The sequence below is a fragment of the Pan paniscus genome, chromosome 3 (genome assembly GCF_029289425.2).
Source record: "Pan paniscus chromosome 3, NHGRI_mPanPan1-v2.0_pri, whole genome shotgun sequence".
NCBI lineage: Eukaryota > Metazoa > Chordata > Mammalia > Primates > Hominidae > Pan > Pan paniscus.
In genome coordinates this window covers 18,705,462-18,730,357 of record NC_073252.2, presented here as the reverse complement: position 1 = coordinate 18,730,357, position 24,896 = coordinate 18,705,462, and positions in this window count along the sequence as shown.

Here is a 24,896-nt window from a genome sequence, read left to right as displayed (position 1 = left end):
ACATCCCATAATTCCCCAGGATAACAGAGTTGTTGTCCTTGGTGACAGCATAATATTTGAAAAAATTTCACTGGGAAGCAATTCCATTGTCTTGTAGTCATGTATAGTATAAAATATCTTATTCTACAGTACAAATATACCCAAATTTAAATGGCTCAAGACAACAAAGTTTTGCTTTTCATTCAAGTCACAATCCAATAAACATTGGGAGGCTATCCTCAGCAGCTCACTTCCATGCAATAGCTCAACGATCCAGATACCTCTTATCACATGAGTTCATCATAACATGATTATATGATCACATCATTACATGATCAGTCACATGAACTGGAAAGAGAGAGGTATGTTTTAAGGCCAGTTCTAGAAATCCCTTCTGCCAACATTTGAAGGGCCGTATTGAGCCACATGGCCCCAACCTAACAATGTAAAGAGAGCTGAAAAGTATAGTTTTGCTGAGTGTCCATGGAACAGAAGTGGGATTGCTGAGCCTCTACCCAGCCTCTGCACACTAAGAGTTTCACTCACTCTATGCTCAGTTCCTTGTGGGCCAGGGCTGTCTTATCAATCCTACAAACATGTCACCAACAATACTTATGGGTATCAATAATTTATTTCTGCTAAGTCTGCTTTCTGGGCTCTTCCTAGCTAAAATCTCTGGGAATTTATTTGTGATTTACATCTATGATTTAATAGAAGAGATATCTCCCTTCTAATTTCCGCCCTCTCACCTGCTCAGCCTGGGACCCTGGGCATCCCCTGTTGGCTGGCCTCTGAAGCAGGGCTGTAGGCAGTTATCAAAGTCAAGTCAGAAACAAAGCAACAGGAGATGCCATAGGGCAGAGTGAGGCATCAGCAGCTGGGTAGAATGTGGGCTAGGAACAAAGAGTGAAGGATTTTTAGATATCAGATGAGAGACCACAAAATTCTCACTGTATGAACAACAGAGATGGTGGAAGCTCTGGAATCATTCTGATGTCAAAAAACAGAGAGAAAATATACAAGACATTTACTAAGGTAAGAACATGATCTAGTCAAGATAGCTTCCTTTAATAACAGCTGTTGGTCTCTTACAATAACACCATGGCACATGCTCTATTTAGTTAATCACTAGGCCAAAACGTAATCATATCTGACATGCTTTTGCAGAGTCAGCAAACTTCTGTGTTCAGCAATTTATTTTTCTTGTCTTGCTTTTTATCAAAAAAGAAGACCTGAAGCACTCACTATCACCCTTCTTGAATTCTGTTCTAGTACTCCATATTACATAACTACCATGAGTACAGAATGTGAGATAAAACAAAGCCTATAGTGCCATCTCCATCCTCAAGTATTCTATCATCCCATCAAGTGGAGGAAGTACTAGAGAAGACAAATAATTGGCCACTTGAGCCAAAATACGTATCATTAACTGCATGTATAAGTGAGGGCAAGTCCCTTAATCTCTCTGAATCTCAATATCTTAAAGGACAAAATGAAAATATTGAATCAGATGATTTATCAGATCCCTTCTCAGTCCAAAGTTCTAGATTACTGTGTCTGATAAAATCATGATTTAAAGTCTCAGAATCCTGTTTAGGTACAGTGGGACCAAAAGAACGTATTCATTGAACAAATTAGAAAAAAAATTGTTAAGGATATTGGAGTCTTTGGTGGCTTGTCTCTTTAACCTGTTCTTAAAAGGTTACCACCTCCTTAAAACAAACAAACAAAACATCCTTCTCCACAAGACAAAGAATCTCTGCATTTACAAAATACTGAATGGGTCCCATAGGCATTGATTTATAACTGCCCTGAGCTCCAATCAGGTGATTCAGTGGCTTGCATTACTATTCCCATATCTTTTATACAATGGCCCCCACAAGTATTAGGTTTCTCTTCCATCTTGAGAATGTTTAAAAATGCAAGTTGCTTTTATTCAATTTGCCAATTTTGTGGTCAAGAGAGATCTCGATCTCTGAAGTCAAGCAGGCTTGGATTTGAATCCCTAGTGTGCTGCTTACTAGCTGTGTGACCTGGGGCAAATGGGTGACCTCCCTGAGCTACATGTTTTAAAATATGTCTATGTACAAATAATACAGATTTGATAGAATTTCTTTGGAGATAATATATGTGGGGCATCTTCAACATAGTAGGCACTCAAAGAACAGCAGTTGGGTTTATCTGTTATTGTTTTAAGAGAGAGAACCCTATGTGTTGTGATAAACAGCAAAGAGTTGCATTTAGTGAGAAGATAGGGTATAAGCTGAACCTCAAATATTTGAAACAGTGTGGAAGTGAAACAGTACTCTAGCTGGGAAGAATGATGAAAGAAAGGCAGAGATGAAGAAGGTAGACTCATGTCTTGTTGAAAAATAGGAAAGGAGGCAACTCTCGTGTAAGTGAGATTTCATATAGTGGCAAGGAAAGGAGAAGCAATGTCTAGCCCCGTGCCAGACATTTTGCATACCTTAACTCATTTAAAGCTCACAATAATCCTATCAGGAAAAGCATCCTTAACTCCACTTTGGAGATAATGAAACTGAGGTTTGGATATTAAATAAATTAACCAAGTCTGAGTCCATATAGCTAGTATACGGCATGAACTTTAAAAATACATCTGCCTGATTCTTTCCATTTTTCTATCATCCTCCTATCCCAATGACCCTTTTCAATGATTTTATCGAAGAATATTCCTTGTATAGTAAGTCTTCACTTTGTAGATAGGTTCTTGGAAACTGTGACTAAATGAAACAATGTTATCTCAAAACTAATTTTACCATAGGCTAATTGGTATAAACAAGCATTAATTTCCTACCTCACATTTCTTGTCACAAACACGTCACCAAACTTCTAAAGAAAAACCCAAACACTTCTAATATTAAACACTGAAATAAATGTGAGGTGCATATGCATATAAGAAAGATTAATAAAAATGACTTAGATAATTATTTACCAAATTCTTCCAGTTCAGGGTTACAGGGGGCCAGAGTCTGGTCCAACAGCTCAAGGTGCAAGGCAGGAAGCAGTCCTGGGTAGGACACCATCCCATCTCAGGGTGCACTCACACACACCCACACTCACTCAGACCAGGAACACATTTAGACATACCAGTGAACCTAATGTGCACAGCTTTGGGATGTGGGAAGAACAAGGGTATCCATAGAAAACCCACACAGACATGGGGAAAATGTACAAACTCCCCACAGAGAACGGTCCTAGCTGGGAATCTTTTTTTTTTTTTTTTTTTTTTTTTTTGCTCATCAGCATTATTGGAAAGATGCTGAATGAAATTGTTACTTGAGAACCTGCTGTAGTTTATTCTGATCAAAGTTTTAGAGAGTTGCAAGGGAATGGTTTATTATAGGACCTGCCCTGCAAATATTATTAGAATAAACAGTCATAACCTCACCAAGATGACCTGGCTGCTTGGGGGCAGGAATCTTCAGACTCAGCATTTACTTGAGTTGTGTTTTCCTAAGCAGAGTAAATATTTATTTATAATAGAGAAGGTTATGTCACATTATCAATGACTTGATCACACTATTGCTTTAAATGATAAATTATTCCAAGCCCTACACATAATCTCTGTATTATGTAACAATCTGTGTATTTCCATTTTAAAGAATTTAATAACAATTGCTTAATAATGAGTCTGTTTTATACAAATTTGTGTTAGATGCAAACTTTCAAAAACAAATCTACTTTGCAAAGACAGGTAAACTTAGAGAGATCAGGTCATAAATCCAGCATGAAACTATATTTAAATGTATCTCAAAGTTGGAAACATGTGGGTATAGTTTTTTCAGAGTGATAAATGGATTTTCTCAAATGCAGAACTTGAAGTAGAAGTTTCCCTGAACTTTTTGCTTCTCTGTTCAGTTCTCTGGATGGCTGACCTTGAGCAATGTAACCTGATTGTAAATGAGAATAATTTCTATCAGACTATTTTTAGTCAAGGAAACTGATTTTCAATTTTAAGAAGTTTCTTCCTATTAAAAGCTTTACCAAAGACTGGAGCCAATATCTCTTGCAATGCTGCAGACTAATAAAGCTAGACCTTCACACTGTTTGCAAGGTCAAGTGTGTCACTTCTCATGGTCTACATTTTGCTCCCTGCTGACTTTCCCCTCAGGATAAGGGGAACAAGCTTGGCAAAGACTAATTGGAAAATATCATTTTCAAAACCAAGAGCAAACAGTTATAGAATCTACGGATATCTTCAAGAGCTTTTTTTTGCCTCAAGTGGTTAAGAACAACTATTGAAAGCTCCCCAGAAACTGAACCTGCTGTCAGGCACTGAAGGAGCAACACAAAGAAGATTGAGATTAAAAACAACACCTATCACTGGACACATCTTGCTGTGAATCTAAGGAGAAAGAAGGCTACTGTGGAATGGAACGAACATCATTAACAGGTGAGCGTGGCCAAGGTTTCCCTCCCAAGACAACTCAAGGGGCTTCTGCCTCTCTCTGCTATAGTTCTTCCTATCTCCACTTTCTGAGGAAAATCATTCTTGCAGAGAATAACTATATACTGCCATGATCAGGTGGGAATGGACATGTGCAGGGCAAGGGATGAGCATATAAGCTAAGGCTGGGCAGGAGTTCTCAGGGAAGCCTAGGAGATCAGGAGGGGCAAGGGCAGTGGGGTATCTATGAGGAGACATAGAGGGAAGAAAAATAAAACAATAGGGAGATACTCCTAGCCTCTTTATAGGGATTGCAATGTGCAATTAGGAAATGGTTTCTTTGAAATGTCTTCCTTTGTTGCTGAATCATAGTTTTTTGATGCCATTGCCACTCTGAGAATGAACCTATGAATGGGGCTCTTTATGAGTTACCCAGAAATTTGGCTAAGGAAGAAGTCTCTTGAAGTAATATGTAGTGAAGTTTAATTTATGGATCAGAATTTCTTTGACCTGAACATTTTTTTGGTGTGGCATATCCAATATCTTAGGAAAAGATATTGAAACAAGTTAATATAGGCAGGATTAATTCATATACAACATCTGGCTGTGTCCTGGGTTCAGGTAAGAGTGTGTCTTTCTCCTTTAAGACAGTAATTGGACAGGGTTGCATGAGAGGGGAGGCCTCTCACAACAGGAGACTGCTCAGAGGCTTAAGGGCAGGTGGCCATCATTCAGAAGGAAGGCAAGGTAACTCCCAAGGGAGAAGAGGATCAATCATACTGGGGGCCTTAACAAGCATGGCTCAGCAGCACAGCAGGGAATTCCCAGGTCAGAGTGCTCTGAAGGGCAGCAGTGGCTTGGGACCGTATAACCGCTAGGCTTTATATTATCAGTAGGAACACCTACCAGGTGAGGTTTTATAGGGTATATAAAACAGGCAGTTTCTACGTGGTTAAATATGTGCTTGTTTGGGCTATATTTCTAAACAATCAGATGTATAAAAGTTTGAGTTTGGAGCCAGTGGCTTTTGAGCTAACAGGTTTCAGCCTGCAGTGAAGAAATGGACAAACTGGGGGCCAATACACATTGGCCATCTTTGCCTCATTTTTATGACAAACCTGATCTCAAGACATGAACATACTTGGAGCAACAGCCTATGTGGGGCATCCTGATATTTTAAAAGAATTCTGTGAAGATTTGAAATGGATATTTCAAATAAGGCAGTGAGGACATCATAACTGGAAATCATAACTTTGTTGGACTTCTTTACATTTACCTTATGGTTTGATATTGATATTTTTGTGAATTATGTATGAGGAAGAGGTGGCAGTACAATCTGTGTAGAATTTGGATCTTCTAAGGGTTTTAATTTGGCTGTAATCTTTCGTCCCCAGTTAAATGTCTCAGTCAAAGAATGATGTATCTACACCTCTTTAAAGTTTATTGATGAAATAAATGGTTTCTGTGTTATCAAGAAAGACAACTACATCCTAACAAAGGTGCCTCAAAGGCGATGAAGCCCAGCATCAAGTAAAGACCTTACCTCTTTAAAACACTTTAAAATTTTAGAAGGACTGATCCTTAAAAGAGAAGCAAAATGATGCAGTAAACCACTAGGCAGGTTTAAAAGAACTAGCCCCAGTTCTGTCGCTTATCTGCTGTGTGACCTTGTGCAGTATATTTAAATTTGCTGGGTCTTTTTTCTCATCTGCAAAATGAAGATATGGGGCTAAAAGGGTGTTTTTTTAAACCTCTATTCCAATCTTGCATACCTGTGATCTACAACATACCCTTATCAGAAACAAAGAGCAATCTTACCACATTATGAGAGCAATCCTTTTGGGAAGGTAAAGAAAACCCAAAAAGGAGGAGGAAAAAAAATCTCAGAGCTTTGTAAAACCTCTCAAATCATTTAAAAAATTTCTTCCCTGAACCCTAATGAAAACATCATTGCAAGGCCGGGCGCGGTGGCTCACACCTGTAATCCCAGCACTTTGGGAGGCTGAGGCGGGTGGATCACCTGAGGTCAGGAGTTCGAGACCAGCCTGGCCAACATGGTGAAACCCCATCTCTACTGAAAATACAAAAATTATCTGGGCGTGGTTGTGGGTGCCAGTAATCCCAGCTACTTGGGAGGCTGAGGCAGAAGAATTGCTTGAACCTGGGAGGTGGAGGTTGCAGTGAGCCCAGATCATGCCATTGCACTCTAGCCTGGGCAACAAGAGCAAAACTCTGTCTCAAAAAAAAAAAAAAGGAAAGGAAAGAAAAGAAAAGAAAACATCATTGCATCTGGGCATATCTGGAATCTCTTGTGGCTCTGAAATGTCTATGACTATATTATTTATTTTTTAAACTTTATATTTTCTGCTGAAGATATACTGAGATGTCACTTTAAGGATAAGGCAATCTAGGTTTAAAGAGACATAGTTTTTTGTGTGCGCAAAGCAGCACAGTTTCTGGATAGAATAGCCGTGCAACACTGACTCTGAGGTTCTGGTCTTCTTACGGCACGATGCGGGGCTTCGTCGCCTTTGAGGCACCTTTGTTAAGATGTAGTTGTCTTTCTTGATATCAACACAGAAACCATTTATTTCATTAGGTGCAATAAACAACAGCTAATATTTAGTAAGTGCCTACTATGCATCAGGCATTTTTATATGTGCTTCATGTCTATAAACTCACTTAATCCTCCTAAAACCCTAAATTGGAGATTATCTTATTTCTGTTTTAGATATAGGTCAACCGAAGCATAGAGCCTGAAGATACACAGCTAGTAAATGATGGAGGCAGAATATGAACTCAAGCATTTGCACGCCAGGGCCCTTGCTCATTACCACCCTGCCATGCAGATTCTCAAAAGATCTTCTTGAAGATTGTATACCTCTTATTATTCAGGCTGTAAATACAGAATGGTGAAATCAGGAGACCAACAGAAGAACATTAGAAAAAGACAGTGAAGTTTCATGAGATAAAGATGTAAAGAAGAGGAGATGAGGATTTGAGATGGAATTCTGATCCTTCCCCTCACCAGCTGTGTGATCTCAGTCCAGTCACTTAATCTCTCTGTCTCCAAGTCTTCTCAATATTATGTGGTATTTACCAGAGCACTATTTCAAGGGATTATTGTCAGGATGAAAAGAGTTAATGCAGAGTGCCCTACACTTAGTATGACACCTAACAACCCCCCACCGCCCACAGGAGCCAAACTTTCTTTCTTTACATCCCTCTGGAGCTGCTGCTGCTATCTCTCCTACTAAACAACTCTAGTCTGTGTAAAAATGAAGTATTCCAGGTAAAACAATGTGTGCAGCAATATGGATCACCCAATACAAGGCTATATGCTGTAACCATGGAGATAGTATTATATTTTATCTTTAGGAGATACAGTTTTTTAAAAGCCTTCCCATGAGGTCTGTATCCTTGACTAGTGCCAACAGTAGCTCTCCTTTTGTTCATTCAATGAAATGCAACAGCATTTATCATGCACTGCCCTCTTCTCTTTTCCTCCAAGTTCAAGTTCTAATTGTTTCCAACTTGAATTTTTTTCACCTCCTCCTACCTTGTTCCACTGCCTCCTGCCACTAAATTCTCATTCCAAAATCCATCTCACCCTTCTACATTGCTGCCAGTGATAACTCTATGGCAGAAGAAATCCAACCGGATCCTATCCATCCTTAAAATATTCCAGTAGCTCCTCACAGTTCCCGGGACATGCTTATATTTCTTTGTTTCCTTTCATGAACTGTTTCATGCTTTCCTCTCAAGCCTCATCTTGAACCATTCTCCTAATCTCCAGGCCTTTGACCACACTGTTTTGTTAGGTGTACTGCCTCCCCACCCCCACCATACTTACTGCTTTGCATGTTTGTGATTGGCACATACAGCTATGTCTTTTAGTGAGGCTTTTCTTCCCTGATGCTTTCCCAACCCTTCACCAGGGCCATTAAACAACATTTTTTCATCTACCAAACCTTAATATCAGCAATGGTGACTCCTAGAAGACTTTATTGACCACCTCCCTAATCTTACTGAATTTGCTTTTCTATATACGCCTATATCCGCTGTGCTAATCTCGGTCACTACTCCTGGTATATTGACCTATGGCATCTTTGAGAACAGAAACTGTGGTTTTCATCGCTATATTTCCAGGCATGGCTTGACACTTTAGTAGGCACTAAATTCTCCTGTGCTGAATGTATGACTATCAACCAAACTCATGTGTAACAGATAAGTTTACACAGAAATTTGTAAACTAACCCATAAGACCCTCCTCCAAGAAATAAGCATAAGTTTGTATTTCTATGCTAACAAATGAAGAAAAGTGGTAAACTTGTGTTGTTTATTAAAACATCTATAAGCCTGCATCTGGCACAAGTCAGTGATTTAATTGTAGAAAGGGTGTAAGTTCCATTCATACACTAATACACGAGATACATGAGCAACCTGCAACCCGTCTTTGTCAATCTGTTATATTAGAAAAGAACCTGGTGGAAATTAATTTTTTCTATGAAATAGGAATGACAGTAACTTCACTTAAAATAATTTGACTTGAAGGAATACATTTATGAATTATATGTGTTCATAATTTTTATACCATTATAGACCTTTGATTTTTATTACCTCCCCCTCCCCATGTTTTAAGTTCTGCACAATGCAGGCACAGACATCATGCCAACAGTAGCATATGTGCTGCTAAATCCAACATATGGGGAGAGGTGAAAGAGGAACTTTAAAAATGATCAATTTATCGTTTTTAGAATTTTTCAAGATATGAGTACTGACACCTCATTTTTCATCACTCATGAAAAGCACGCCTACAAAGCTATATCTGTAAGTGTTAAAGGGACAAATCAAGTATTGATCATGGTGCGGTGAATGATCTGTTCAGGAGTTTAACCATTTTGAGTTGTGATGTCTTGTCTGAGGTGGAACAGATTAGGGGTAGGGGTAGGGAGAGGAGGACAGGCGATAGTGGGAGGCTGGAGTCTGACCAAGGTGAGGCCAATCCACACAAGGCCTCCTCCTCTGTGTTATCATTGAGCATCACTGTTCAAATCCCACAGGGCTTTTGAACAAGCTCCAACTTCATCCTCTTCCTTTTCATTACCACCATCTCCCATGAACTACTGACCCAGCTTCAGGAGCCCTTTTCTTCTTTCCACTGCCACAGGCTTTGAAATCTAAGGATTTGTTTGCTAATACACAAAATATGTCAAGGATATGGCTACACCCCGTGTTAATTTAATTAAGGGTTTTAATGAAGCAGAAAATTAATCAAAAGGTTGTCAGAGGAATATGTCAAGATCAGTCTTTACCAATTTCAACATACTGTTTCATGATCCTTCAGACCCTTTAGCTGTTTCTGGCAGCTTCCTTTATGAAAATACTGAAACAGACTGGATGGAAGAGAAACAGAAACCTTCAGAAAAGGACAGGGAGGAAGTCCATTTCCTTTGCATGTGAAATAGTAAGGTAAGGTTTATTTCCCCTTAGGCTAATGGTAAAGAATAAGTCATAGCATTTTGAAGAACTGGAAGATATGGACAGATTTCTAATAATGCAAGTCTTGCTAGTTACCTTCTTTTTCTCCAGGAAGCCCTTCAGGATACCCATGGATACTTTTCTCGGGAGGGTTGGATACTCATTTTCTGTGTCATCATCATAACCCCACTTGCGAAATACATTTATTTTAATTACAGTCTTTGTTTCCATCTCTTAATAAAGAGGAAATTGCCCTAATAATTTGTACAACCCCCATTTGGGGTCTGAGTCATTTTTCAACTTGAAAAAAATTAAGGTGCAATTTATACACAGCAAAACTTACGCTTTCTGTATTATACTTCTGCAAGTTTTCACCAACCTATACAATCATGTAGCCACCAGCACAAGCAAGATATAGAACAGGTTCCTCACGCCAAAAAATTTCCCCATTTGTAATCATTCCCTTTGCAATCAATCCCTGCAACCACCTTTCCTGGCAAAGACTGATCTGTCCCTATGTTTTTGCTTTTTAAAAAACATCAATGGAATCGTACAACACGTAGCCTGTTGAGCTTGACTTATTTCACTGAGCATAATACATCTGAGATTTATCCATGTCGTTGTGTGCAGTTCCCTCATTTTATTGCTGGGTAGTATTTCATTTGACGGGAATTTTTGCATGTACCTGTGTTTATCCATCATCCTGCTGAGAAACATTTGGACTAATTCCAAATAAAGAGATTTTTGTATGAACATAGGTTTTCATTCCACTTGGGTAAATAACTAAGAATGAGATCACTGGATTGTATATTGTATAATATGTGTAAGTTTAACTTTGTAAGAAAATTTCAAACTGTTTTCTAAAGTAGCTGTACCTTTTTGCAATCCTACCAACAATGAATTCTCACCAGCACTTGGCATTTCACTTTTTTTTTTTGAAATTATATACATTCTAATAGCTGTATAGTGGTATCTTGTAGTTTTAATTTGCATTTTCCTAATGACTGATATTGAGAAGTTTTTTATACAATTATTTTATATCCACGTCTTTTGTAGCAGTCTTAGTCTGTTCAGGTTGCTATAACAAAATACCATAGACTGGGTGAGTTGTAAACCGAAATTTATTTCTCACACTTCTGGAGGCTGGGAAGCCCAAGATCAAGGAGTTGACAGATGCAATGTTTGGTAAGGGCCTGCTTCCTGGTTCATAGATGACCATCTTCTTACTGTCACTTCACATGGCAGAAGGGACATAGAAGCCTGAGGGGTCTCTTAGAAGGGCACTAATCCCATTCATGAGGGCTCTACCTCACAACCTAATCACCTTGCAAAGGTTCCACCTCCAAATACCATCACATTCAACATTAGGATTTATCATACGAATTTTGCGGGGACACAAACATTTAGTCTACAGAACAGTGTGTGTTCAAATCACATCATCTGCAAGTAGGGACTGTCTTAATCTTTTTGTCCAAGCTCTATGCATTGTATTTCTTTTTCTTGATTTATTATACTGACTAAGACCTCCAGTACCACATGGAATAGAAGTAGTGAGAACATAAATCTTTGATTATTCTTGATCATAGGTGATATGGTTTGGCTCTGTGTCCCCACCCAAATCTTACCTTGAATTATAACAATCCCCATGTGTCCTGGAAGGGACCTGGTGGGAGGTGATTGAACCACAGGGGTGGGTTTTTCCCATGTTGTTCTTGTGATAGTGAATACGCCTCATGAGTTCTGATGGTTGGATAAAAGGGAGTTTCTCTGCACATGCCCTCTTGCCTGCTGCCATGTAAGATGTGACTTTGCCTCTCCTTTGCCTTCCGCCATAATTGTGAGGCCTCCCCAGCCATGTGGAACTGTGAATCAATTAAACCTCTTTCCTTTATAAATTATGCAGCCTCAGGTATGTCTTTATCAGCAGCATAAGAACAGACTAATACAATAGGGAATAAGCATTCAGTCTTTCTACATTAAATATATTATTACCTGTAGGCTTTTTGTAGTTGTTCTAAGTCAGGTTAAGGAAGTTAGTTTCCTTCTATTAATAGTTTCCTGAGTTTCTCTTAGACTATCCTATGGATATTTTTGTTCTTTATCTATTAATGTAAATTATAGATTGATTTTGGAATACTGAATTGGTATTATTACATCCCTGGGATGAACTTCCCTTGGTCATGATATGTTATTCTTTCTATATATTGCCAGGTTTGTTAAGAATTTTTGCATGTATCTTTGTTTATAAGAGAGATGGGTTTTCTTTTCTTTATCTTTGTCTGGATTTTGTATCATGGTAATGACAGCCTCATAGAATGGGAAGTGTCCCTTCCTCTAAATTTTTCTGGACTTTTTATATAGACTTTTACTTTTTATAACATTCTCTTTTATTATATAGACTTCTGGACTTTATATAGACTTTTTATTATGTCTTACTTAAATATTTAGTCAAATTTACCTGTGAAGCCATGTGAGCCTGAGTTTTGTTTCTGGAAAGGTTTAAACAGCAAATACTAATTGTTTACTAGATATAGAGATTCCAGGTTTTTAATTCTTTTTGAATGACCTTTGGAAGTTTGTGTCTTTCAAGGAATTAGGTCATTTTACTTAAGTTGTTGAATTGGTTGAAATGAAGTTGATATAATCCCTAAATATTTATTTAATGTTCATAGTATCTATAGTGATATGCCTCTCTCATTTATGTTATTGGTGATTTGTGTCTTCTATACTTTTCTCCTGATCAGTTTAGCTACAGTTTATCAGTGTTATTGATCTCAAAGAACCACTTTTTGGCTTCATTGATTTTTCTCTATTTTTAATTCTATTTTGTTAATTTCAGCTCTTAGCCTTGTCATTTCTTTTCTTCTACTTATATGGTGTTTAATTTGCTCTTAATTTTGTGGTGACTTAATGTGGAAGCTTAGATCATTGATTTAAATTCTTTTCTAAAATAGGTGTTTAGTGCTATAAATGTCCATGTAGGTATTGCTTTATCTGTATTTCACAAATTTTGAAATTTGGAGAGGCTTATTTCCATTCAGTTTAAAATACTTTAAACTTTGTTTGTGGGTTATTTAAAGAATGTTAGTTTTAAAATACATGAGGATTTTCTAAATATGTTTATATTATTGATTTCTAAATTCCATGTGGTCATGCTTTTTATGTCTTGAATATTTTCAAATTTTGAGATTTGGTTTATAGTCCATAATATAATTATATCTTGATAACTGTTCCATCTATATTTGAAATTAACATATATTCTGCTCTTGTTGGGTGTAATATTTTATAAATAAAATTGTTATTTTGTTGCTAGTATTGATAAACTTTTCTATATGCTTACTGAGTTTCAGACATCTCTCAACTATTGAGAGAGGGATACTGAAATTTCCCAATATATTTGTAAATCTCATTATTTCTTATAGTTCTATCAGTTTTTGCTTCATGTATTTTGAAGCTCTGTTGATTGGTACAATATGTTTAACATACATATGTTCTCTTGATGAATTGATCACCTTATGTGTATAAATAAAACTACGCTCTTTATCCCTGGTCATTTTATTTGCTTTGAAATCCTCTTAATCTAATGTGAATATCAGCACTCCAGCTTTTTTTAAAATTAGTTTGCCATGATATTAGTTTGGTGCAAACGCAATTGTAGTTTTTGCTTTGAAAGTAATGGGAAAAGCCACAATCACTTTTGCACCAACATAATACACTTGCTTCCACTGTTTCCCATTTTAGTCTATTTTTGTCTTTATATTTAAAGTGCATATCTTATAGGCAGTATATAGTTGGGTCTTGTTTTTTAAGTAATCTGAAATATCTGCCTTTTATTTGGCATGTTTAGTTTATTTAAATTTAATGTGATTATTGATTTTGTTGTATTTAAATATACAATGGTTGTATTTGTTTTCTATTTATCTCATCTATTCTTTGTTCCCCTTTTCTGTTTTTCTACAAACTGTGATTGTGTTTTTTTTAATAATTCCATTTTTTTCTCTTTGGTATATGAGTTACACATTATAGTGGTTAGTTTGGTGTTTTCATTATACAAATTTACCTTATCACAATGTACCTTCAAATAATATTATGCCGTTTTACATATGGTATTATTAACATTACGATACTATACTTCCATTTCCCTTCAGCTTTTTTGATTTTGTGAACATGTTATACATTACCTTCACAGTTGGTATAAAACATATGATATATTGTAATGATCTTTCCTCAAGTGGCCAATTATATTTTAGAGTAATTTTAAATATAAAAAGAAAATATTTTATATTTACCCATATATTTACCATTTCTGCTGCACTTCATTATATTGTATAAATCCAGAACACCATTGATATTATTCTCTGTATGAAAGATTTTTAATATTTATTGTAATACTATTGCAATACAGAACTGCTAATGATGACTTCTTTCATTTATTGTACACCTGAAAAAGTCTTTCTTTTCCTTCTCTTTTGAAAAATACTTTCACTCGGCAAGAATTCTAAGACAATTGTTTTGTCTCAGTACTTAAAGATGTTATTCCACTGCCTTCATATCTGTCGTTTCCATTGTGAAGTCTGCTGTCACTCTTACTGCTGTTCTTCTGTATGTACTGTCTTTTTTTCTAGGGCTGCTTTAAGACTTTTCTCTTTATCATCAGTTTTAATTTGATTGTAGCCTGTGTTGGTGTGGCTTTGCTTGAGGTTCATTAAGATTCTTAGATCTGTGAATTTGTATTTTTCATCACATTTATAAACATTTCAAGCTTCCAAAAATATATGTTTTCTTCTCTTTCCTTTATCCTTCTACTCTCTCCTTTGGGGACTCACATTTATGCATATTAGTCTGCTTGAAATTCTTCCTCAGGTCACTTGATACTCTGTTAATTTTTATTCAGTTTTTTTCCTGTTTGTATTTTATTTTGGATAGTTTCTATTACTGTGGATTTAAGTTCACTAAACATTTACTTTGTTGTTTCTAGTGTTCTACTAATTCTACCCAGTGTATTTTTCACCTCAGCGATTATGTTATCATCTCTAGATGTTTGATTTGGGTCTTTTTAATGTATTCCATGTCTCTCTTTAACATACTTATAAGCTGTTTTAATGGTCTTGTTTACTAATCATTCATATAATTTTTGGTTAAGTTTTGATTTACTGATCTTTTTCCTCATTATGGTATTTCCTACTCCTTTAGATGCCATGTAATTTTTCACTGGATGTCAGAATATGTGCATTTTGAATTAAATAATAGGCATTCTTTTCTTTTTTAAATTCTTGAGGTTTGTTCTGAGACACAGCTAACTTATACTGAATTTATTTGATCCTTTCAAGCCTTGCTTGAAATCTTAGCAGCGCTAGTCCAGCCTTTAATCTAGGGCAAACTTTGCCCCACTACAGTTGTGAAATCTTTCTTACAACTGAGCACAGTGCTGAGCTGTTTCCACTCTCGCTGATCATCAAACTATTCCTGGCCTTGTGTGACCTCCAGGATTGGTCCTTCTACTCCTTTCAAGTAGTTCTAGTTTTGGGTAGTTTTCTCACATGCAGGTATGGAGTAGTACTCACATGAACACTTGGGCAGGGGACCTTCTGCAGACCTCTTCAGCTATCTCTTTCTCTGTTCAGTCCTCTCCTACCCATAAATCTTCCTTGTGATTAGCCTCCATTTTATCTCTGAACTCTGCACTTTGTCTCTTCAATTCGAGCTTCTCCTTGGTTTCCTCTTTCTATGCTCTAGTCATTAATCTCTCCTCAGTAAGCTTGGGCTATTTTAGAGTTCACATTGTTTATTTCTTCTCTCTCAAGTATCATTGTCATGAACTGCCCTCTCTCCAATATCTGAAAATAGCTGATTTGTACATTTTTGTCAAATTTGTACATTTTGTCAAATGTTTTAATTGGTTGAGAGAGTAAATTTTTTCTCTTTACTTCATCTTGCTTGAAAGCAGAAGTCAATAAATGGGTTTTGAATAGAATATAAAGAAATAAAATGTAGTCTGCAAAATTAAAAAAGAAAAAATGTAGGAATAAAACAACAGTGGTAGTAATTTATGTTCGAGACCTTAAGAAATAAGATAACGTGTATAAAAGTATCTAGCATATGCCTACCATAAAGTCTTCATTCAACAAATGTTAGTTTAATACCATTCATCTCTAAGAGCCAAGTACTGACTACAGATTTAGTGATCTAAACAGTCATCTGTTTTTCCTCAAGTAAAGTAGACAATCCCATTCATAGCTATAAGTATAAATGCAATGAAAGCCCAAGGGGGCTCCATCTATCTTATTCTTCATTCTGTGTTACATTTTGATGCAGGAAATTACTAAAATAGAAGGAAAATAGAAGCCGTAAGATAAAATTTTAAGATGAGATCAAAGGACATTTTCTAGTTTATGTGTAGTAACTTAATGAATTTGGTGGGTTTATCATGCTGATGATATAAGGTATGCAGCAACTGACAAACTATGGCCCACAGGCCAAATCCAGGCCAAAACCTTCTACAGACCCCAGGAAGTAGGCCTGGTATAGAGTAGGCACGTTATTTTCTTTCATTTTCATGAATATGCTCTCAGTTGGCTATAGTTGTAGTTATTTTTATTCCCACTTTATAGATGAAGAAACTGAGGCTTTCAGAAGCTTAGGTAACTTGCCCAAGACCACATAGCTAATAATTAATGCCACTAGGAAGTGAACACTTGTCATTTGTTTACAAATCACCTGTTATATGGCATATTTACATATGGCAGGTTTCACACTACATCAGAGCTGAGTAGGTGAGATAGAGAGCATATGCCTTTCAGTACTACAGATACTTACTACTTGACCATTTGCAAAAAAGAAAAACAAAGTTGGCCATCCCTGGTGTGGACTAAGGAAACATCTCCACCTAATTTTCCAACCACCTTTATGAACAGCCTCCTCACTGTGATTGCTTCAATGTTTGAAATCCATACTTTAGTTTACGTATTTCTCCAAGTATGGAAAACTCTTCCCAATTATTTACCTAACCCACTTTGCTCCCTCTTCATGTCTCTTTATGCATCTCCCTCTACCAGCCTTCTCTGGTCTTCCAAGATGAACTGAGGGCTCCCATCAATACCTGCTACTGTCCTAACACTCACCACATTAAATTAAAAGTGTCTATTTACATCCCAAATCTTCTACTTGAAATGTTGAGATCCTTTTGGTAGGGATGGTGACATAATCATATTAGGAACATAATGGGCACCCAACAGAAATTTTGTGGCCTGTGCTGAAAAGTCTTCTTGAAAATAAGCTTTAAGAAATGTACTTGGCCGGGCACGGTGGCTCACGCCTGTAATCCCAGCACTTTGGGAGGCCAAGGCGTGCAGATCACAAGGTCAGGTGATCGAGACCATCCTGGCTAACACGGTGAAACCCCGTCTCTACTAAAAGTACAAAAACTTAGCCAGGCGTGGTGGCAGGCGCCTGTAGTCCCAGCTACTAGGGAGGCTGAGGCAGGAGAATGGTGTGAACCCTGGAGGCAGAGACTGCAGTGAACTGAGATGGCACCACTGCACTCCAGCCTGGGCGACAGAGTGAGACTCCGTCTCAAAAAAAAAAAAAAATGTACCCACACCAAGAGTTTATCACTTTATTCATACAACAAGGTGTCCACTCCCTTGGTGGAGTGCACTGATAAGCTACAGTTAATCTTGGTAGGGATGGTGACATAATCATATTAGGAACATAATGGGCACACAACAGAAATTTTGTGGCCTGTGCTGAAAAGTCTTCTTGAAAATAAGCTTTAAGAAATGTACTTGTCCAAGATCACACAGCTAATAATTAATGAAACTAGGAAGCAAAATCAGGTCAGAAAAACTTCAAAAGTCCTAATGACTATATTAAACTACCTTGCACACGGAGATGTAAGTTTAAATGTCAAGAAATTCTTTCTGCAGATGACTTTTCAGGAAGACACCTCTCATAACAAAACTTGCAGTAACAGTAGCCGGGACCACAGTTCCTATATTAGGATTACACTTTCCTGCTCACAAAGCATTTCCTTATATTGTTTTTGTTTCCTTAGAATTGAGGCACCCCTGGGGCCCTGAGATTTTCCCTCTAGGGTCTGATTTGTCCTTTCAGAGTGAGAGACCATGTTATTGCAATTTAGTTCTTAAACCAAACCAAATGAGTATGAAAAGTGGATCCTACCACAGGGTTTAAGTGGTCCAGACAAATATTTCTTTAAATAAATAATAAGATTAATATCATCAGAGTATAGCAGTAAATAGCAAATTAAGGTTTTCATTCTGCTTGGTCTTATTTCTCCTTAAGATGATGTGGAATGTAATTTAAGTTGCTCACTATCACACATCTTAATTGAAAGACCTCTTCTTTATGTTTTGTTCCCAAGAATTAATGTTTGTATTTAATATCATACTGTCATTATCTTGTTTCCTCTACACTGAAAGGAGTTGTCTGTTATTTGCAGGTGTAGAGGGCCAGCTGGAAACACAATTCCCTTCTCGCCTTCCCTCCTCCCTCTGATCACTGGTTATTACGCATAATTACATAGAAGCATGTATTAGGCTTTATTATAATGCACGACAGTGTGCTTTAAGTAAATTAGGAATTTGCATATCAATTCAGAGAAAGAAACTAAAATGCCATTCAGGACTTTTTATTTACATCCACAGGATTCCTAGATTTTAGAGGATTGCTTCTCTTCTCAGGTTGATAATCGGAGTCTAAAATTTGAAAGCACAATGAATCCAGGTTGAAGGTGGGATGGGGATTCTATATCTTGTACTGGTTTTTCTTCCTGTCTTTCCTCCTCCCTGTCTTACTTAGTAACCAGCTGGGCAAATTGTTCCTTAGTAACCAGACAGGTCATGCTTTGGCTACCTGGGGCACTTAGCATTTACCTTTCAAGGTTTCAGCCTTCTGGAGACAGCAGGTAGCTAGCTGGTGGTTTCAGTATTTCCACAGCCAAAAGAAATCAGGGCCATCCAAAACAGACACAGCCATATTCCCCGGAGTGTCCAAAAATAACAAGTCACAGTGAGCTCCACAATTAAGTCTATCCCCACCCTGCCTGTCTTTTTGTTTTTGTTTTTGTTTTTGTTTTTGTTTTTTGTATGGAGACTCATCCTCCTTGACCCTGGAGAGAACAGACCCACGCTAAAGAATTGCCTGGGGACGTTTAGACCATGGATAGTGGTGCTAGAGGGAGTCAGCTCCAAGCCAGGACAGGGGAAGGAATCTGGTTGCCTCCTAAATTGCCCATGTGGATGTTAAATCATTCCTGATGGAAACGTATGTCCCTCAACTCATTAAAATAATTTGTGGAGTATATTTTTGCCTTTGGAGAGCTCTGGGGGCTATTAGAGGGTGTCATTTTTCACAGTAAAGTTCTTCATAGATTTCATTTTGCAAAGGCTTTGTTTCCACTCCATTTCACTGTGTTTACTTATGATTCAAAAGTCAAGGACCAGGAAAGTCTTATTGGCATACTTATTTTAAATCTATGTCGTCTTTTTTTTAAAAAAATATAACTTAAACTTTTTAATTTTTTACCTTGGAAGAAGTGGATTTATTCAAAATTACATTGCTTTAATATATATATGTATATATCTGTATATATATACAGATATATATATATATATTTGTTTGAATTTTAAAATATCGTCTAATAGCCAAATGTTTTTCCAAGTAAAACATATGGCTGAGGAGAAACTCCAAATGATATAAGCTTTAAAACCAAAGATTTCTATTTTGTAACCAGACTAAAAACTTCTATATTAGGTTGAACCATTAAAAATTATCTATATTTGACCTTTTTTGACCTGAAAAGCAGCAATTTCATATGGTTCAACCTAAAACACCTAACCTGTCAATAACCTTTTAGCTTCAACAACATAAAAAGGCAGTATTTATTCAGTTTATTTGTTTGTTTGTAACTTTGCTGTATTCCATGTAGGACTTAAGAAGGATAATGCCATTTTATAATTGCTTTTCTTCCCCTTAGGATTAAAAATTACAACAGTTAGGAAGGAAAAGCAACCAATATTCTTTTGTTGTTATTGCTTTGTTTTGCCTTTTTCTAGTAATTTTCATGCAAGTGTCTTCAGAATCATTCCATCTGATAAAACATACTAGGATGGTTTATAAAGGGCTCACAACTCAGTGCCCTGAAAGACGGCATCTTGTGTGGCCTGTGGAGCAGTCAACAAGCAGCACAAAGCAAGTCCTAGGAAGAGTTTACCAAGTGCTCCATAACAGCTGTCCCAAGGCAAAGAACTACAACCAGTTGAAACCATGGGAAATAGGAGACAGAGAAAATGCAATACCCATATCACTATTTCCCAGGAACACCAGCATTAATATGTCCAGGCATTCCAAAGTGCAATGGACTCTGTTGCATCACATACTTAAGAACACAAATTCCAATTCCTCCAGGTCACGGGTTCCTACAGAAGCTGATGAGCAAAACACAACAGTAATGCAACCAAGAAAAACGGGAGAGGGACCTGTTCTTTAGGATGAAAAGTTTACTTCTAATTTGAACGAGGACAATTATGCCCCATATTCAGTCTCTCAGCATTTAATTCGCATGCAAGATACCATTCTTTTCATTTAGAGCAAGGAGGGTGAAAATGCAAAAATATTAAACAAGTAGCTCTCCACTAATATGGCTGTTATGTATACCTTTTATTTCTATAGAAACAAGTGTTTTAATGATATACCATATAATTATATATGAGTGTATATGGACAGCTTTGCTGTAAAATTTCAGAAACCAGATTAGGAAATAAGAATTGAAAGGAATCCTAGAGGACCTATAATACAAACTCCCTATTTAGAGATGAGGACACCAAAGCCGAGCATCACGTTAAGTTGGAATTAGAATCCAGTACCCCAGAACTCATTCGACCACACCACGCCACACCATTACACTCAGTAAAACCAACTGAATTTAAAGCAAATCAACTTCTCCACCTTCTGAAAGAAGTATTTCAAATCAACCTGAAGTAAATACTATGGCAGAAGTTGCAAATGACTTCTGGTACTCATTCTCCCTATCTTCCTCAGTCACAGAAAGGTAAATTTTTTTAGCTGGATGCATTGTCACAAAAATTATTTTTCCCAGTCTTCCTTTCAGCTGGCTACATGTTGTATGACTAATCTCTTGTCAATGAAACATAAACAGAAGGGGTTAGTGAGATTTCTAAGAAGTCTCCTCAAAAGTGGAATATATACCTTTCTTCTTCCCTTGCTCCTTCCTGCAAAGGAGTGTTAATATGTTGGCTGGAACCCTAGCAGTCATTTTGGACCAAGACGCAACCTGCTCCAGATAGCAGAGCAACAAGACAGAAGGAGCCTGGGGCTAGGCATGGTGGCTCATGCCTGTAATCTTAGCACCTTGGGAGGCCGAGGCAGGCAGATTGCCTGAGGACAGGAGTTCGAGACCAGCCTGGCCAACATGGTGAAACCCTGTCTCTACTAAAAATACAAAAAATTAGCCAGGGATGGTGACAGGCACCTGTAATCCCATCTACTTAGAAGGCTGAGGCAGGAGAATTGCTTGAACCTGGGAGGTGGAGGTTGCAGTGAGCCGAGACTGCGCCATTGCACTCCAACCTGGGCAACAAGAGCAAAAGTCCATCCCCCCCCCGCAAAAAAAAGAAGGAGCCTGGGTCCCTAATAACTGGGGAGCCCCTAACCTGGCCCTACCTACATCCAATTCTTTTAAATTGAGAAAGAATTTCCATCTAAGCTCCTGGTTTTTGGTGTTTTTCTGTTGTATGCAGTCAAATTTAATCCTAACTAGTATAAATATAGTCAAAGTATATAATCTAAAGGATCTTAGAATAATTTAATTAATGTACCGGAATAATAGAAAAAAGATTAATTTAACCTGTGATTTTTTTTTTTTAGCCTAAAGGGATCAAAGCATTAATCAAACTTTATATCATGCCTCCATTCCCATTCTTAACCCTTGGGCATAACAAATGTTGAAAACCCACAAGGTACCAGTATCCAGGGCAAGCTCTTTGATGGAAGGCAGACAAGTAAAAGCTCATTTTTTCTGCACCTTAAATTAAAGACACTACAATCATAATTATGTCATTTTGTTCTTTGTTTATCAGCTGCATGGAGGCCAAAGTAAAATAGATGTTTCAAATAATTTGTAGTTTTAAGTAATTTGTGTGTGTGTGTGTGTTTGCACACACTCACACACCAGTAAATCACTGCTCTCAGGGTCTGATTTATAAAGGAACCTAAGAAAAAAATGTCTGCTCAACAATAATCAAGAAATAATTTCTGCCCAGATATGGTGGCTCACATTTGTAACCCCAACACTTTGGGAGGCCAAGGCAGGAGGATCACTGGAGGCTAGGAGTTTGAGACCAGCCTGAGGAACATAGTGAAACCCCATCTCTAAAAAAAATTTTTTTTTAAATAGCCAGGCATGGTGGCACATGCCTATAGTCCCAACTACTTGAGGGGCTGAGGCAGGAGGATCCCTTGAGCCCAGGAGTTCAAAGTTGCAGTGAGCTATGATCACATCACTGCACTCCAGCCTGGATGACAGAGTGAGACTTTCTCTCTTTCTCTCTCTCTCTCTCTCTGTGTATATATGTGTGTGTGTGTGTATAAATTCAAGGAAAAACAAATTATATATATACACACACACATAATTCAAGGAATATAATCATGTATTATATTCCTTACAATATATAAGGAATATAATATTATAAAGAAAAACAAATGTCATACACTACTCAATCTTATCTATTTTGACAGATCAGCCGTAATTTTTATGTTTGTCCAATCTATTTCTTCTTCTCTTTGTGATCAACAGTTCTGCTTTGAATTATTAGTTCAAAAACTAATATCTCATATGAGAACAGGATAAAATAAGCTAATAACAACATAAATAATAATAATTTTACCTTTCCAACGTGCTCTTATACAAAAAGCTTCAAGTGCTTTATAAATTATATATGCACAAATCACTTAATCTCCTACTAAAAGGCTGCTACTCTTAAAAAAACTATTCTCTGTAGTGTTGTGCAGCAGAAAAGAAAGTCTGCTATGTCCATGCACAATTGCTGGAGTAGTTTTAGGGAAGTAAAGTGTAATTCGCTACTCAGACATACTAAAAGCTTTGAACAATCCCTTTTAAAAATCATCAAGGGAGCTTTTAATCACCAGAAGTAGTCAACTCTTTGTTTTGTGTCTCATCCATCCAATCAAAGTGGAAACGTCAGCCATAGAACAGCACGCAGATCATCAGGGGTTATGAAGTCAGCTCGACTTCATTAGGAATAGTCTCTTTGCCAATGACTACACCGAATAAGGGGAATGGAAAAGAAGATCAGAACACAGGCCAAAAAAAGGTTACTTTTGAAGCTGCTAAGAACTATACTGTGAAAGACACACAACTGGCTGCATTTTGCACACTTTTGCTCTGTTTCTAGTTCTTCAGCCCAGACCCAAGATCTGAGAACTTACCCTCAATCCCAGCCACCCACCACAAAGAACAACAGCAGGGAATATTCCTTATACTCTTGGCCACCTGTCCACTTTTCTCAACTTTGGAGACCATGATCCAGCTAATTACTGTCTCCTCTGTAAAGCCTCCTGGCTACAGCTACACCAGGGATGATCACTCCCTTCCCTGAGTTGCCTTGGCTCATTTTTCATGCTGCTAATAAACTATGTGTCAATCCTTTAAGAGATGTTTTTGAATGTTTCTCTTCCACTAAAGGATTTGTTCTTTATGTGTTGTGATGATGTCTTATCATATTTCAATCCTAGCAAAAGATCTGTGCGCAGTGGGTGCTGAGTGTTTTATTAATGGCTGACTAGTCCTGTCTGCTATCAGTTCTGGTCTTGACAATTACAACCAGATAATAACAGACTTCCCTGTGGCTGTGCTTGCCCTCCACTCAGCTGTGCTGAATGCAGCAGCCAGAGAGAGCTTCTGAAATGGAAGATTATGCCACCAGCACTTCCCCACTGCATCTCCCTCTTCCACCCCACCTTCATCATCATGCCGTCCCTTCCCCAGATTTTTATATGCATTAACCCTTCCAGTTAGAATGCTGTTCCCCACATACTATTCTCATTCTTCAGATCTCAGCCTCAATGTCACCTTCAGAGAAGCCTCCAGTGTCTACCACGTTAAGTAAAGTTTATTACATCCTATCCATCTTCTTGGGCCCTGGATTATTCCTTTGTACTTTATTATAATTTTTTTTCAGTTTACCTTTTCACTGATAGCCTCCCCAAATAGAATGTAAGTTCCATGATGGCAGGGAAAGTGGTCAGTTTTGTTCTCCATTATATTCTCAACAAGTAGCACAGTGTTTGGCATTTTTAAATACTCAGCAACTATGTGTTGAATTAATAGGTAACTTAGTGTAGGCTTTTCCACCAAAGACCTGTGTCCCATAAAGAGAATTCCATTAGACTAGAGAGAATCTCCAAGGGAAATCAAATGTAGACAGGCTGACAGAGAGAAAAAGCAACAAAAATGAGTATTTGTGAAAGTTAGGACCTATTAGAAAAATGAGGCTTCCTAGTATTAATGTTATTTGCCTGTGTAAATAAGCAATTATAATTTGTTATATACATCTCATAACAGAGGTCCTCCCATTTTGCCTAGAATTTTTCTTTGAATCCTTTCTTGGACATGACACAAATGTCATCTCCAAGAAGACTTTCCTGGCTCTCTCCACTAGGGTAGGGTGCCTTTTGCTGTACTCTAGGGATATGCAGTGTTTGTCTCTAAGAGCAGTGAATTGTCAGAAGATATGGGTGGGGAAAAGTGTTAGGAATAGACTGTGCAAATTTTTACATTACATGGTAGAATATTTGGAATTTATCTAGGGAACAACAAGAATATAATTGAAAGCATGATCAGATTTGTAGTTCAGAAAAAAAATGTTCTAACTAACCTGTGAGTAGAGTGGATTCAAAGAAAGGGAGGCTAAAAAGTGAGAGGTGATTGACATGCTAGGGTCAAAGATGATGAGAATCTGAACTAGGT